This window comes from Mus musculus, chromosome 13, assembly GCF_000001635.26.
Source record: "Mus musculus strain C57BL/6J chromosome 13, GRCm38.p6 C57BL/6J".
NCBI lineage: Eukaryota > Metazoa > Chordata > Mammalia > Rodentia > Muridae > Mus > Mus musculus.
In genome coordinates, this window is record NC_000079.6 from 102430284 (window position 1) to 102442066 (window position 11783).

Here is an 11783-nt window from a genome sequence, read left to right on the forward strand (position 1 = left end):
AGCATATTTCTTAACATCATGCTATAAATTCGTTGTTTAGAGAAGTAGTTTGTAAAGCAAGACAATCACATTAAATGAGTCTTTAACAAATACTGCCTCTAGAATTTCTTCAAAAGCATGTATGCCTTCTGCCAGGGAAGCAGATAACTGCAGATCTTACCTCTCCTTTCTTCCAATCCAATCCCCCATTCTCATGCCCCACTGTGCAGCAGACCACCTGCTGTGGTCTCACCTCCCTCTCTGCCCCCATCTTCAGTGAATCTTCCCCTCCAACTTTGCTTTCCCTGACTCATTGCTTGGCCTTGTCCCCAGCTCTAGCAGGCATTCCCTGGGGCATTCCAACCAGGAAGGCAAATAGTCCAACCATGGATTCTCATGTCTCCCTCCTCACTTTGAAATCCAACCTCCCAGACTTACCGCCAGTTCTGTAGTAGACTACCTATTGTGGCTTCTCCCCATTCTCTGAAGGGACTAAGCAGATCCTGGTGGAACACCCTGATTTCCTCCCTCCTGTGTACCTCCCCCAAGTTCATCCTCATTCCTAAGTATCAACTCCCAATATCTAGAAAGAAATTTTACCCTGAACTCCCAGTGACCACACCTATCAGAATTCCAGAAGAATTCCCTACTAGGTAACATAATCTCCTACGAACCAGAAAGAGCAACAGAAACCAAGGACCAAAACACCCATCCAAAAAAGAAAACACCAGATATCAACACTTAGAATTATAATCTTCCCAAACCCAGATGTCTAGACACTAGCATAAAAACACAATCAACAACAGCCAGGACAATACATCTCCACTAGAGCCCTGCAACTCTACAATAGTATTTCTTGAGAATTACAACACAGCTGAAGCACAGAACAAAGACTTTAAAATAGCCTTTATGAATAAGATAAAAGTCCTTTAAAGGAAATAAATAAATCCTTCAAAGAAATCTATGAAAACATAAACAGTGAAAGGAAGTGACTAAAACAATTCAAGACTAAAAGTGGAAATAGAATCAATCAAGAAAACCCAAACTGAGGGAGATCTAGAAATAAAAGTTTAGGACACAGAGGCAACTCTCACCAGCAGAATACAAGAGATGGAAGAGAGAACCCCAGCTACTCTTCTAAAATAAGGTAAAATAAATGAGTACCTCTGTTAAATAAAATGTTAAATCTAAACAAATCCAAGCACAAAAAACATCCAGGAAATCTCTCTCTCTCACACACACACACCCTAATTTATAAATAGAGGAAGGAGAAGAAACCCAGGTCAAAGACACAGAGAATATTTCCAATGAAATCTAAGAAAAAAAATTTCTCCAACATAAAGAAGGAGATGCTTATAAAGGTACAAATATATACATCAAATAGTCAAAACACTAAAAATACAGAACAAAGAAAGAATATAAAAGCTGCAACAGAAAAAAAAATAAGCAACATATAAAGGCTGACTTATTACAATTACACCTGACTTTTCAATGGAAACTCTAAAGGCTAGAAGGGCCTGGATAGATGTTCTACCAACTTGAGGAGAACACAGGTGACAGCCCAGACTTCTATACCCAGCAAAACTTTCAAACATAATAGATTAAGAAAGATGTTTTATGATAAGACCAAATTTAAGCAAACCCAGTCCTAACAGAAGGCTCTAGAAGGAAAATTTTAACCGAAGCAGATAGTCACACCCAAGAAAATATAAGGAATGAGTAATATCAATCTAAAAAACCAAAGGAAGCAGGAGGGTTGGGGTGGGGGCACACAGCTACAACAAAGTAACAGGAATCAGTAAATATGGCTTATGCATATCTGGTAACATCAATGGTCTCAACTGTCCAACATAAAGAACCAGACTAACAGATTAGACTCTAAAAACAGGATCCAACTCTTCTGCTGCATCCAAGAAACATGTCTTGCATCATCTGAGAAATAAGCAGAACTGATCAAAATGAAGATTGGAAAACTAAGATTGGGTCCTATATACTATATCTTTTCACCTAGAAAGCCCTATTGAGACAGGTCAGAGAGGGAGAGCAAGTTTACTCAGAAACCTCTGCCTTTGTATTTCCAACTCTGCATTGAACTAGAACCATAGTCCTGGTTTCTACCATAACTCTCCATCCTTATCAAGTCTCACATGCAGATCCTGGTGTTCCTTTGTTTCCAAGCCTATTGGGAGAAATCCACACTTAAGAATCCTTGCTCACAGCTTGAAGATTTGCTATTCAGGGGTCACCACCTTCCCACAGACTGGAGGCCCCTGCCAAGTCTAGTGCTATAACAGAGGGGACTCCAGAGGTCAGAAAAGATTCAATTTGTCTTTCCTTCCTTTTGTTAATTAAGGCTTTGTCTACTCTTTGGCCATTTGTGTTGTGGTTTAGCCTTTTTGTTTCATCATTAGAGGACACGTGAGTACTTCTCAGCAATAGGAAGCAGGCAGCAGATCTATCAGGCTACGGGAAGTTTTCCTGAGGGGAAGTCATCACTTTCCTGAAAGCAATTCTAATTTTTGTACACATTGGCATTTTCTCAGAGAGGATTTCCATCTCTCTGGCATATAAGTGGAATTTTCTGTTATACCAGGTTTGGCCATGAGAACCAATTTATCTAGAGTATAAATTCCTTTGCCATATCTTAATCTCTCTTGTCATGATTTCATGTTACCTGTCTGTATTGGAGCATGTACACATGGAATTCCCTCTGTAAATATCATTTAGTTCTTAACCTCTATGTAAAGAACTTTACACAAATGTCTTCTCTCCGCCCTGCAAGAAACATGCACCACTATGACATTAAAACACCCCCTAATGCTGTGAAAGATGTACAGTAAGGAATATAGGATTTCAGAACATCAATTTTAACTCTACACACAGGGAGACAGCTGCATGGTTTGGTCAAAATCCTTACTCACAGGATCAAACAGAGAAATGTTTTCAATATTTGGTCCAGCATCTTACCACTCTATCACCATCCTTTCTCCCTTGCCGTTAGCAGTAAGACTTCTGTAATGGATGTCTTAATTTGTACTCCCACTAGCAGCGAAGAAGCTTCCCTCTTTCCCCACATCCTCTCTAACACTTGTCAGATTTCTTGATAATAGCGATTCTGACTAGGTTGAAATGTTTACTTTGAAAAAACTCAGTATAGATCGTGGTCATCTTCACTAGTCACTCATCGCCCTTTAAAACCCAAGCTGAATGCCACAAAGATAAACACCCACACAGTGAAACTGAATCAGGTGTCTGGGCCGACTTCTAAACAGAAACCCCTTAAACTCTGAAAAGCTGTTATGAGATTTATGGCCCAGTCCTGGGCCACTGGGTCCCATGCAGTGGGGGGTTTAAAGGGTCGTTCCTTTGTCTCTTTTCTTTATACACTTTCCATTTCTTCTTGACATGTTCTTCATTCCTCCTGTGCTCACTAAGACCCACCAAACTCGTCTTGGGAGTTGGTAGATTTCTCCTTCAGAAGTTGGACTTTGCACAGCTTTCATTGCACACCGTGACCTAGGTACATTCTTCATCCATGCTGGAAGAGTTCCCAAACCCTGCGTCTGCTTAGCTCACTCTCTTCTGAAATGACTGGACAAAATAAGATTTGAGTTTTTTATGCCCAGTATCTGAGTGGGCATTTGTCAGGACTCCAGCTTTTGCTTAGCCTGCTGTTAGAAGGAACCATGAATAAACCCTACATGGATAGCATCAAAGTATGTTTAGTGGTGGGAATAGGCGCAGACAAGAGATGAAGATGCGTGTTAAGAATGACTTGGAAAAGACTGGAGTCCTCAGGCTTAAGGAAGAACTCCTCTCAGCCTTAGTCTATAAAGGGAGACTACTGCTTAGTAAATGACGCTAACGGCCTGTTATTTGAACTACTTGAGTAAATTAAACAAATAACCCATAAGATGGAGAAAATTTATTCCTCTGCTTTAGTAGTTCATTTTGTAGTCAAATGGATAGGGCTCTCTTTCTTCTATTTTACAATAGAGAACACAAATAAAAGGTTCAGGGAGGGATGTGTGAAAGCAATTGCCTTTCTTCTGTTTATAACTACCAAATGCATCAGATTCCTACCCTTCCATCCCTGGTCTCAGTCTCATGTTTGCATCCCAGAGTTTCTACTGCCAGAAACTGGAATAGGGAGAAATGCTCTCCAGCTCTAGGTCCTTTGTGCACAACCCACACTGTGGAAATTTTAAATATATAAAAAGCATACTCCTGGCTCCAGGGGTGCCTTATCAGTTACAGCGGGGGAGAGAATGTTTTCCTATCTTGATCTGCCTTTATGCTGTAAGATTTATTGCCTGTGGGGGCCTCTGAATCACCCCAGTTCATATAAACAGGAAACACACTTTCAAGTAAAGAAGAGAAAGAGAGAAAAGGCCCGAGTCAGCTGAGCACTAAAGGTCCATTGTACAATTAGGATGTTGCTAAATTCCTATTTCCCAAGATTATATGACTGTGGGCTTCCAATGGGCTAGAGTTTGTACAATGCAAATCACAGTTCCCAGAGTCCCATAGTGGAAGTGTATAGGTTCAAAGTTAAATGGAGTGGCCATGGCCTGTGGCAGGCACTAAAGTGAGATGTTAATCAATAGGGGTCTTGTTCCTTTGTGATAGGGAGGCCCTGTCAATAGTGAAGCATTGTGGGAACAAAACCGGTACCTGAACACCATGCAGTACAACAGCAAGCAAGGTGCTGAGTCAAACTCAATGACGTAACAACCTGTGAGACCAAGACCGTTGGACAATAATTTATAGAAAGTTGTGCCTGTGCTGCCACAGTAAATTCCCATCCTCACACATCACCCCCCCCAAAAAAGGACATTGATCAAATGTAACATTTTCCTAGCTTTATACTTTTTATCTTTCTACATACAGTACATACTTTACAATATGAAGTTACATACTTTTAGCTAGTCCTAAATCTTTATTTCACTGTCTACTGCTACTAATAGATACCAAGAGGTTACAGATTACAAAGGAATGATAATGTTACAGTGTTTCTAAATAATATGCTGGTAAGTGCTTGTCTCTCTCCAAACCCTCCAATAGATATTTATAAACTGTTGCGCGCACTCAACAGGCCAGGAAGAACGACGCTGCTACAGGATCCTTCTGCACACGTTTATTCAGTCCTGTTTCTTCTTCCTCTATATCTCCCTTGTTTATATCTCCCGTGTTTATATATCGCCCCCGAACCCTGGGCCTCTCCTTTTATACACTCTCTCATCCACGCACAGCAGGCCACGCCACCTCACCAGGCACGCAGCTTCAGCTAATCAGGGCAGCAGGGGCAAATCTCCACCAAATTGGATTCACCGGTATCCTGGTGCACCTGCGCAGCTCTCAAGATGTTTGTGGCTTATATGAGGAAGTCAGGTGCAAGTCATACGACTTAGCTACAGTCCCTGGCGCCTTTGGGACTGCCGCCACACCTGCTCCCCACAATTCCCCCTTTTTTCTTTTTTGGCAGAGAGAATGTCTGTAGATAGCCCCCCGCAGCCATGTCCCTTACCCGTCCTTGGGTGACAAACAGCATTGGTTTGATCCCTGTCTTAGGTTGGTGACATGCCCAGGGAGTCTTATCACTGACTACCTCTCTATCATGCCAAGCCACACCTGGGGAGATTGTGTTTTGCTTGCGGCAGGTGCATCAAAAGGCCAGGATGTTAATGAACCTATGGCCAGATCTTAATTGCTGCAAGCAAGCCTCATGGGTGAAGGTAGAGGTCTGATCCCCAGTGTGCAGGCATAGGGGCCCTACACAAAACCATCCCTTAGGCTCATCACCCAGAGAGGTCTTGGCCAGCTCCCGTGTCGTTTTTCCTGGGGGAAGGGAACTAGGACACTGAACCTTCATGCAATCAGACGTGCCTTCCACAGGATGCCAACAGCAAGCTATCCTCTGTGCAGTGCTTAGCCTCGCACCCCACGGCATAACGCAGCATAATTTCTTTTAGAGCGGCAAACCGAATCTGAGGAGATTGTCCCGCCTCCACTGCAGCAAAAGCCTATGCTACCATGGCGAAAGTGCAGACCCGCACACTCTGCACCTAACACATGTGCCAAACACAAAACACACACACACTATAACAAGCATACATCCCAGGGCTCTCATCCCCGCTCATCTTCCCTGAAGCAAGGGATAGATGGCCAGCGAGGCTATCTCTTTAAGGGGAATTCAGGGATCAAAAAGCGTGGAAAAATTTGAATGTCATGTCGAGCTGGTATCGGCTTCTGGAATACCGAAAGGATCTCTCATCTCGGCTCCATCCTTTGTGCTTGTGGGATCATCCACCACATCCACAGGGGCAACTGGATCAGGAGCCTCATTCTTGCAGCGTCTCACCAATCTCTCTGGCACCCAAAGAGGTTCCATCTGGTCCTGTGGAAACACAAACAGACCCTCTCGCCCAGGTCAACACCTGATCTGGTCGATCCCAGGGGAGATGGACACAATACCTCGTGGTAATGAGACCATAACCTCAATGACCTGTGTGTCCATCTGGGGAGTCAATATGAGAGTCAAGTTTTCACTGCTGAGGAGGCATAGGGAGGAGGCATAGAAGCTAATTCGCCTTCCTCTTCCACCTCGGCTCTTTTATTTTGTCCTTTCTGTCCACCTGATAACACTGTGTCTCCTTTCTTTTTCCTTTTTCTTTTTAAGCCCTTCTCTTCCGACATACTTTCTTGTTGCTCTGTAAGGATTTTCTGACCTGTCTTGACTACCTTTACACACAATTTCAAACAGTAACAGAGTCCATATATCAGAACAAACAAGACCAAAACTATCAGACCTACCCACAAAGGGTCAATGGGAGAAAAAAGCATAACTACACAGCGAGGATCTATTGATCACTACACTGAGGTTATCATAGTTCCTTAACTTGTCCCCAAACCAGGAACCTTAACTTGTCCCAAAGCCTGCTTCCTGGCAACTTTATATTCGCCTCTATTTTATCCGAGGTCCTTCCCAAACTCCTGGGTTACTTTGTGCCTACTTCCTGGCAACTTTATGCTCACCTCTATTTTATCCGAGGTCCTTCCCAAACTCCTGGGGTCGCAAGTTTCACTCACCGTGAACTTACCCTGCCGGCAACCACTGACTGCTGAAAGTTCTGAACTCGGTGGGGGAGTCGGTTCCCCGTACCAGCCACCAATTGTCGCGCCTGCTCTCGACCAGCAAGAACGATGTGACCACCAGTCCTTCTAACAGCAGTTTATTCCGTCTTCATCTTTCTTCTTTCTCTTCATCAGTACCGTTCCCCAGCTGAAGAGTTCTGAATCCACGCCAGATCCTTCTCAACAGTCTGTTTTACGGGAACACTTTATTAACCCCTTCTTCCCTGTTATGCAGTTCTGAATCCTCCCTGTAGTAGGGGGTCTTCACTCATGCCTGAAGATGTTTCTTGTCCCGGGTTTTCTCGTCCCAGGTCTTCTCGTCCTAGGTCTTCTCGTCCCGTCCCGGGTTTCAGCACCAACTGTTACGTGTGCCCAACAGGCCAGGAAGAACGACGCTGCTACAGGATCCTTCTGCACACGTTTATTCAGTCCTGTTTCTTCTTCCTCTATATCTCCCTTGTTTATATCTCCCGTGTTTATATATCGCCCCCGAACCCTGGGCCTCTCCTTTTATACACTCTCTCATCCACGCACAGCAGGCCACGCCACCTCACCAGGCACGCAGCTTCAGCTAATCAGGGCAGCAGGGGCAAATCTCCACCAAATTGGATTCACCGGTATCCTGGTGCACCTGCGCAGCTCTCAAGATGTTTGTGGCTTATATGAGGAAGTCAGGTGCAAGTCATACGACTTAGCTACAGTCCCTGGCGCCTTTGGGACTGCCGCCACACCTGCTCCCCACAATAAACCATAATGCCAATGTCCTAAGATTAAATTTCATTGAATAAGATTTAAATTTGTCTATCGAATCTAATTATTGAGTAGAAAAAAATCTGTTTTCAACAAGTAAGAGAAAAAGTGGTGGGGGCATCATAGATACATACACAAATAAGAGGGAAACAGCTTCTATTTGACATGCCTAGTTTGGTTGTAGATAGACAACTAATCTGGAGATACACAATGATTGAAGTGCATGAAGAGCCTGCCATGTTGTAGAAATTTTAGGAAATATTTTCTCAAAACAAAACAAAGAAATGATTCAAGTCAGAGAAGATTTACAAGTAAGTGCATGAGCAAAAAGACTGCTGCGTGAAAGAGAGAGAGAAAATAGGAAAGAGAAGAGGAGATAAGAGACAGGATGAGGGAGAGGAGAAAAGGAAAGGGGGAATGGAAAGGAGAGGAGAGGACAAGAGAGAGCAAAAGAAGAAACATTTGGTTCAATAAGAGCAAAAGCAAGCATGCCAATTGCATATGAAAGGCTAATGATGATAGAAAAGGGGTACCAGTCACATTAAACAAGAGCCTTACCTACTTTAAGACTTTTGATTTTGATTTTAAAAGTTATAAGTTGATCTACAGAGATGTGATAAATTGCTTCACATCTTGTTGTTGTTGTTGTTGTTCATCTTTTTTTTTCAGAATGAGAAATCTACTATTTCAGAAGATAAAATACCTCTGGAATGTGTCTGTAGAAATGAGCTACTGAAATTGAGGCAAAAAGTATTCAGTTAATTAGGAATCTTAGAGACTAAGAGCTCCACAGATGTTGGCTTGGTAAGCAAGACTGTAACTCATGTGAGAGGTTGAGTCAAGAAATGAATGGTAGCTTAATGACTTGGACCGTGAAGCATAAATAATTTTACAGAGGAGTGATCATGCAGTGGTCTAGAAAGAGGAGCAGGTATTTCGGAGGACACAGTTAATTTGGGGTCGATGGTATGTGGTACCTGGAAATAGAAGGAAAAAAAGCACAGAAGTATTGCAAATAGGAGTTGGGGACTGAGCTGAGAAGAGTTGGTGTGGTAAGGCTTCCAAAGTAGGTAGAAGGGTAGAAATGAGATGTGGCTTTTCCAGAGCATCTGTTTGTTTTTTTTTTTCATTTTTTATTAGGTATTTAGCTCATTTACATTTCCAATGCTATACCAAAAGTCCCCCATACCCACCCACCCTCACTCCCCTACCCACCCATTCCCACTTTTTGGCCCTGGTGTTCCCCTGTACTGGGGCATATAAAGTTTGCGTGTCCAATGGGCCTCTCTTTCCAGTGATGGCCGACTAGGCCATCTTTTGATACATATGCAGCTAGAGTCAAGAGCTCCGGGGTACTGGTTAGTTCATAATGTTGTTCCGCATATAGGGTTGCAGATCCCTTTAGCTCCTTGGATACTTTCTCTAGCTCCTCCATTGGGAGCCCTGTGATCCATCCATTAGATGACTGTGAGTATCCACTTCTGTGTTTGCTAGGCCCCGGCATAGTCTCACAAGAGACAGCTACATCTGGGTCCTTTCGATAAAATCTTGCTAGTGTATGCAATGGTGTCAGACCAATTTCTCTTATGAATATCGATGCAAAAATCCTCAATAAAATTCTCGCTAACCGAATCCAAGAACACATTAAAGCAATCATCCATCCTGACCAAGTAGGTTTTATTCCAGGGATGCAGGGATGGTTTAATATACGAAAATCCATCAATGTAATCCATTATATAAACAAACTCAAAGACAAAAACCACATGATCATCTCGTTAGATGCAAAAAAAGCATTTGACAAGATCCAACACCCATTCATGATAAAAGTGTTGGAAAGATCAGGAATTCAAGGCCCATACCTAAACATGATAAAAGCAATCTACAGCAAACCAGTAGCCAACATCAAAGTAAATGGAGAGAAGCTGGAAGCAATCCCACTAAAATCAAGGACTAGACAAGGCTGCCCACTTTCTCCCTACCTTTTCAGCATCTTTTAGCTTCTTTGCACATCGCAGTCCTATAGCAGAGATGCTTCTCGTATCTCTACCATCTGCCCCAGTGGACATTGTGAGTCATGTGACTATGCTTATTTATTTTCATTGGCTACTAAGAAGTTCAATAAGTACAACTTTGGTCTGCTCCTACTACCCTTTAAGCCATTCATGTGCTTGGTAAAATAAATTGTAGACTTCAACTTAACTTTTAGTGATCTTTCTGCCTCCAGTCATTAATTTTCCTTACTTAATTTCCCCCACTATGATTGCTTTTAAAGATAGGTTGAGTCTGCTCTGTTTAAGAGACTGTGCTTAAATATAAAGCATTTTAATCAGTGATTACTTCAAGCTTTATACAAAGAACATACTTGAGTACCGAGTTACCAGGCACTTGAGAATGAACACTGATTACAATAGTGCTCTTAAGCACACTAATAATTCTAGAAGTCACACATATTGCCAGGTTTGTGTCTTGTATATTCCTTAACATTGGTATGAAAGTGGTCCAGGCATGCTTAGGCTTCAAATTTCCATATGCCTAATAATTAATACGAGGCACAAACCCAAATGCTTTTGAGAGTTATAAGAAGGACCACTAATAGTTATTCCAGACAATAGGATATGTAGATTGGTTAATTTTACTATAGGCTTATGTTCAAAATTGCCTCCATTGTCTAAGGAAAAACTTACGTTCTGTTTTTGTCTTTTGCTATTTTTTTAAACAGGAAAAGTTATTTTTATAGGTGATGGTTGAATTCCAAAGGTATTTGAAAATGTCTATCAGTGAATTGACAAGGGATTATGAAGCTACTAGTAGTGATGGCTAGAAACTCCATACCAGTCAATCAAGTAGCTGCTTAGCTCATTAAACTCATGGTGAAATGGCGCCTAGAAATAGGAATAGAATGGAGAAATTGAATTTAGAGAGCTATTGTGTTATCTTCTCTGCACCACTGAAATTTATTTTCACTTGACTGCAACTGCTCAGTAGGAAAGAAGGTCCCGGGCATTAGAAGTACACAGTATAAAACACACACAGACCCTATGACCCATGTAGACATTGAAACCATTATGCTGGAAACCTACAGCAGTGGCCATTTTGGATGTCAGCTTACACTAGAGTACAGTAACTCATTTCTCCTGTCAAGTAGCCTGTTCTCACTCCTGCCTCCCACTGAAGCCAGAGCAAAATACAGAGTCCAAAATACTCCTACTGGGACAGAGTAGGAGAAGAAAAGAAATTTCTGATAGAAATGTGGACTTGTAATTTCCTCATCCTAAATAAAATCCTTAAGCCCACCCACACTGCAAGGCTTTTCCCGGCACTCAAATCTGGACACTTTCATTAAGTATATTTAAAGGGCATGTGAGAGTTGAAGTTTTTAAGCTTATTATTTTGCCTCACCCATTAGGAGATGGTTCTAAAGACTTCTTGAATGCTTTGTCTATTTATAACCATAACTCTGCTGTCCCCCCCCTCCTGTGAACACTTGTTCCTGAGAGTCACAGTGACACAGATAAGAATAATTCTTACTCCGATCTTCTGTCTTATACAGCTGAAGACCATTTGGTCCCCAAGAAGTTGGGGCCAGTAGAGCATCAGGCCCACAAATATGACAAAACAAAACAAAACAGCTGAATTTGGAGCTGAAACTCAAAGGGACACCACGAACCCCCACCACAGCAAAGCAAACCAAACAGGGTCCTCCTATTTGAAATAATTCACCCTAAGCTAGCCCACGCATCCAGGTGACTTGCATCATGGCAAGCTCTTCTCTATATTGGATGCCAATTCATTTCCACATCTGCTCAAACTCAAGAACAGCCCAGATGGTATGGATTCCATCGATTGAGCATTGTCTCTCTTCAGATACCTAGATGTTAAAATTTAAAATTTGCTAACTTGAGATGGAAGTTAATGAACAA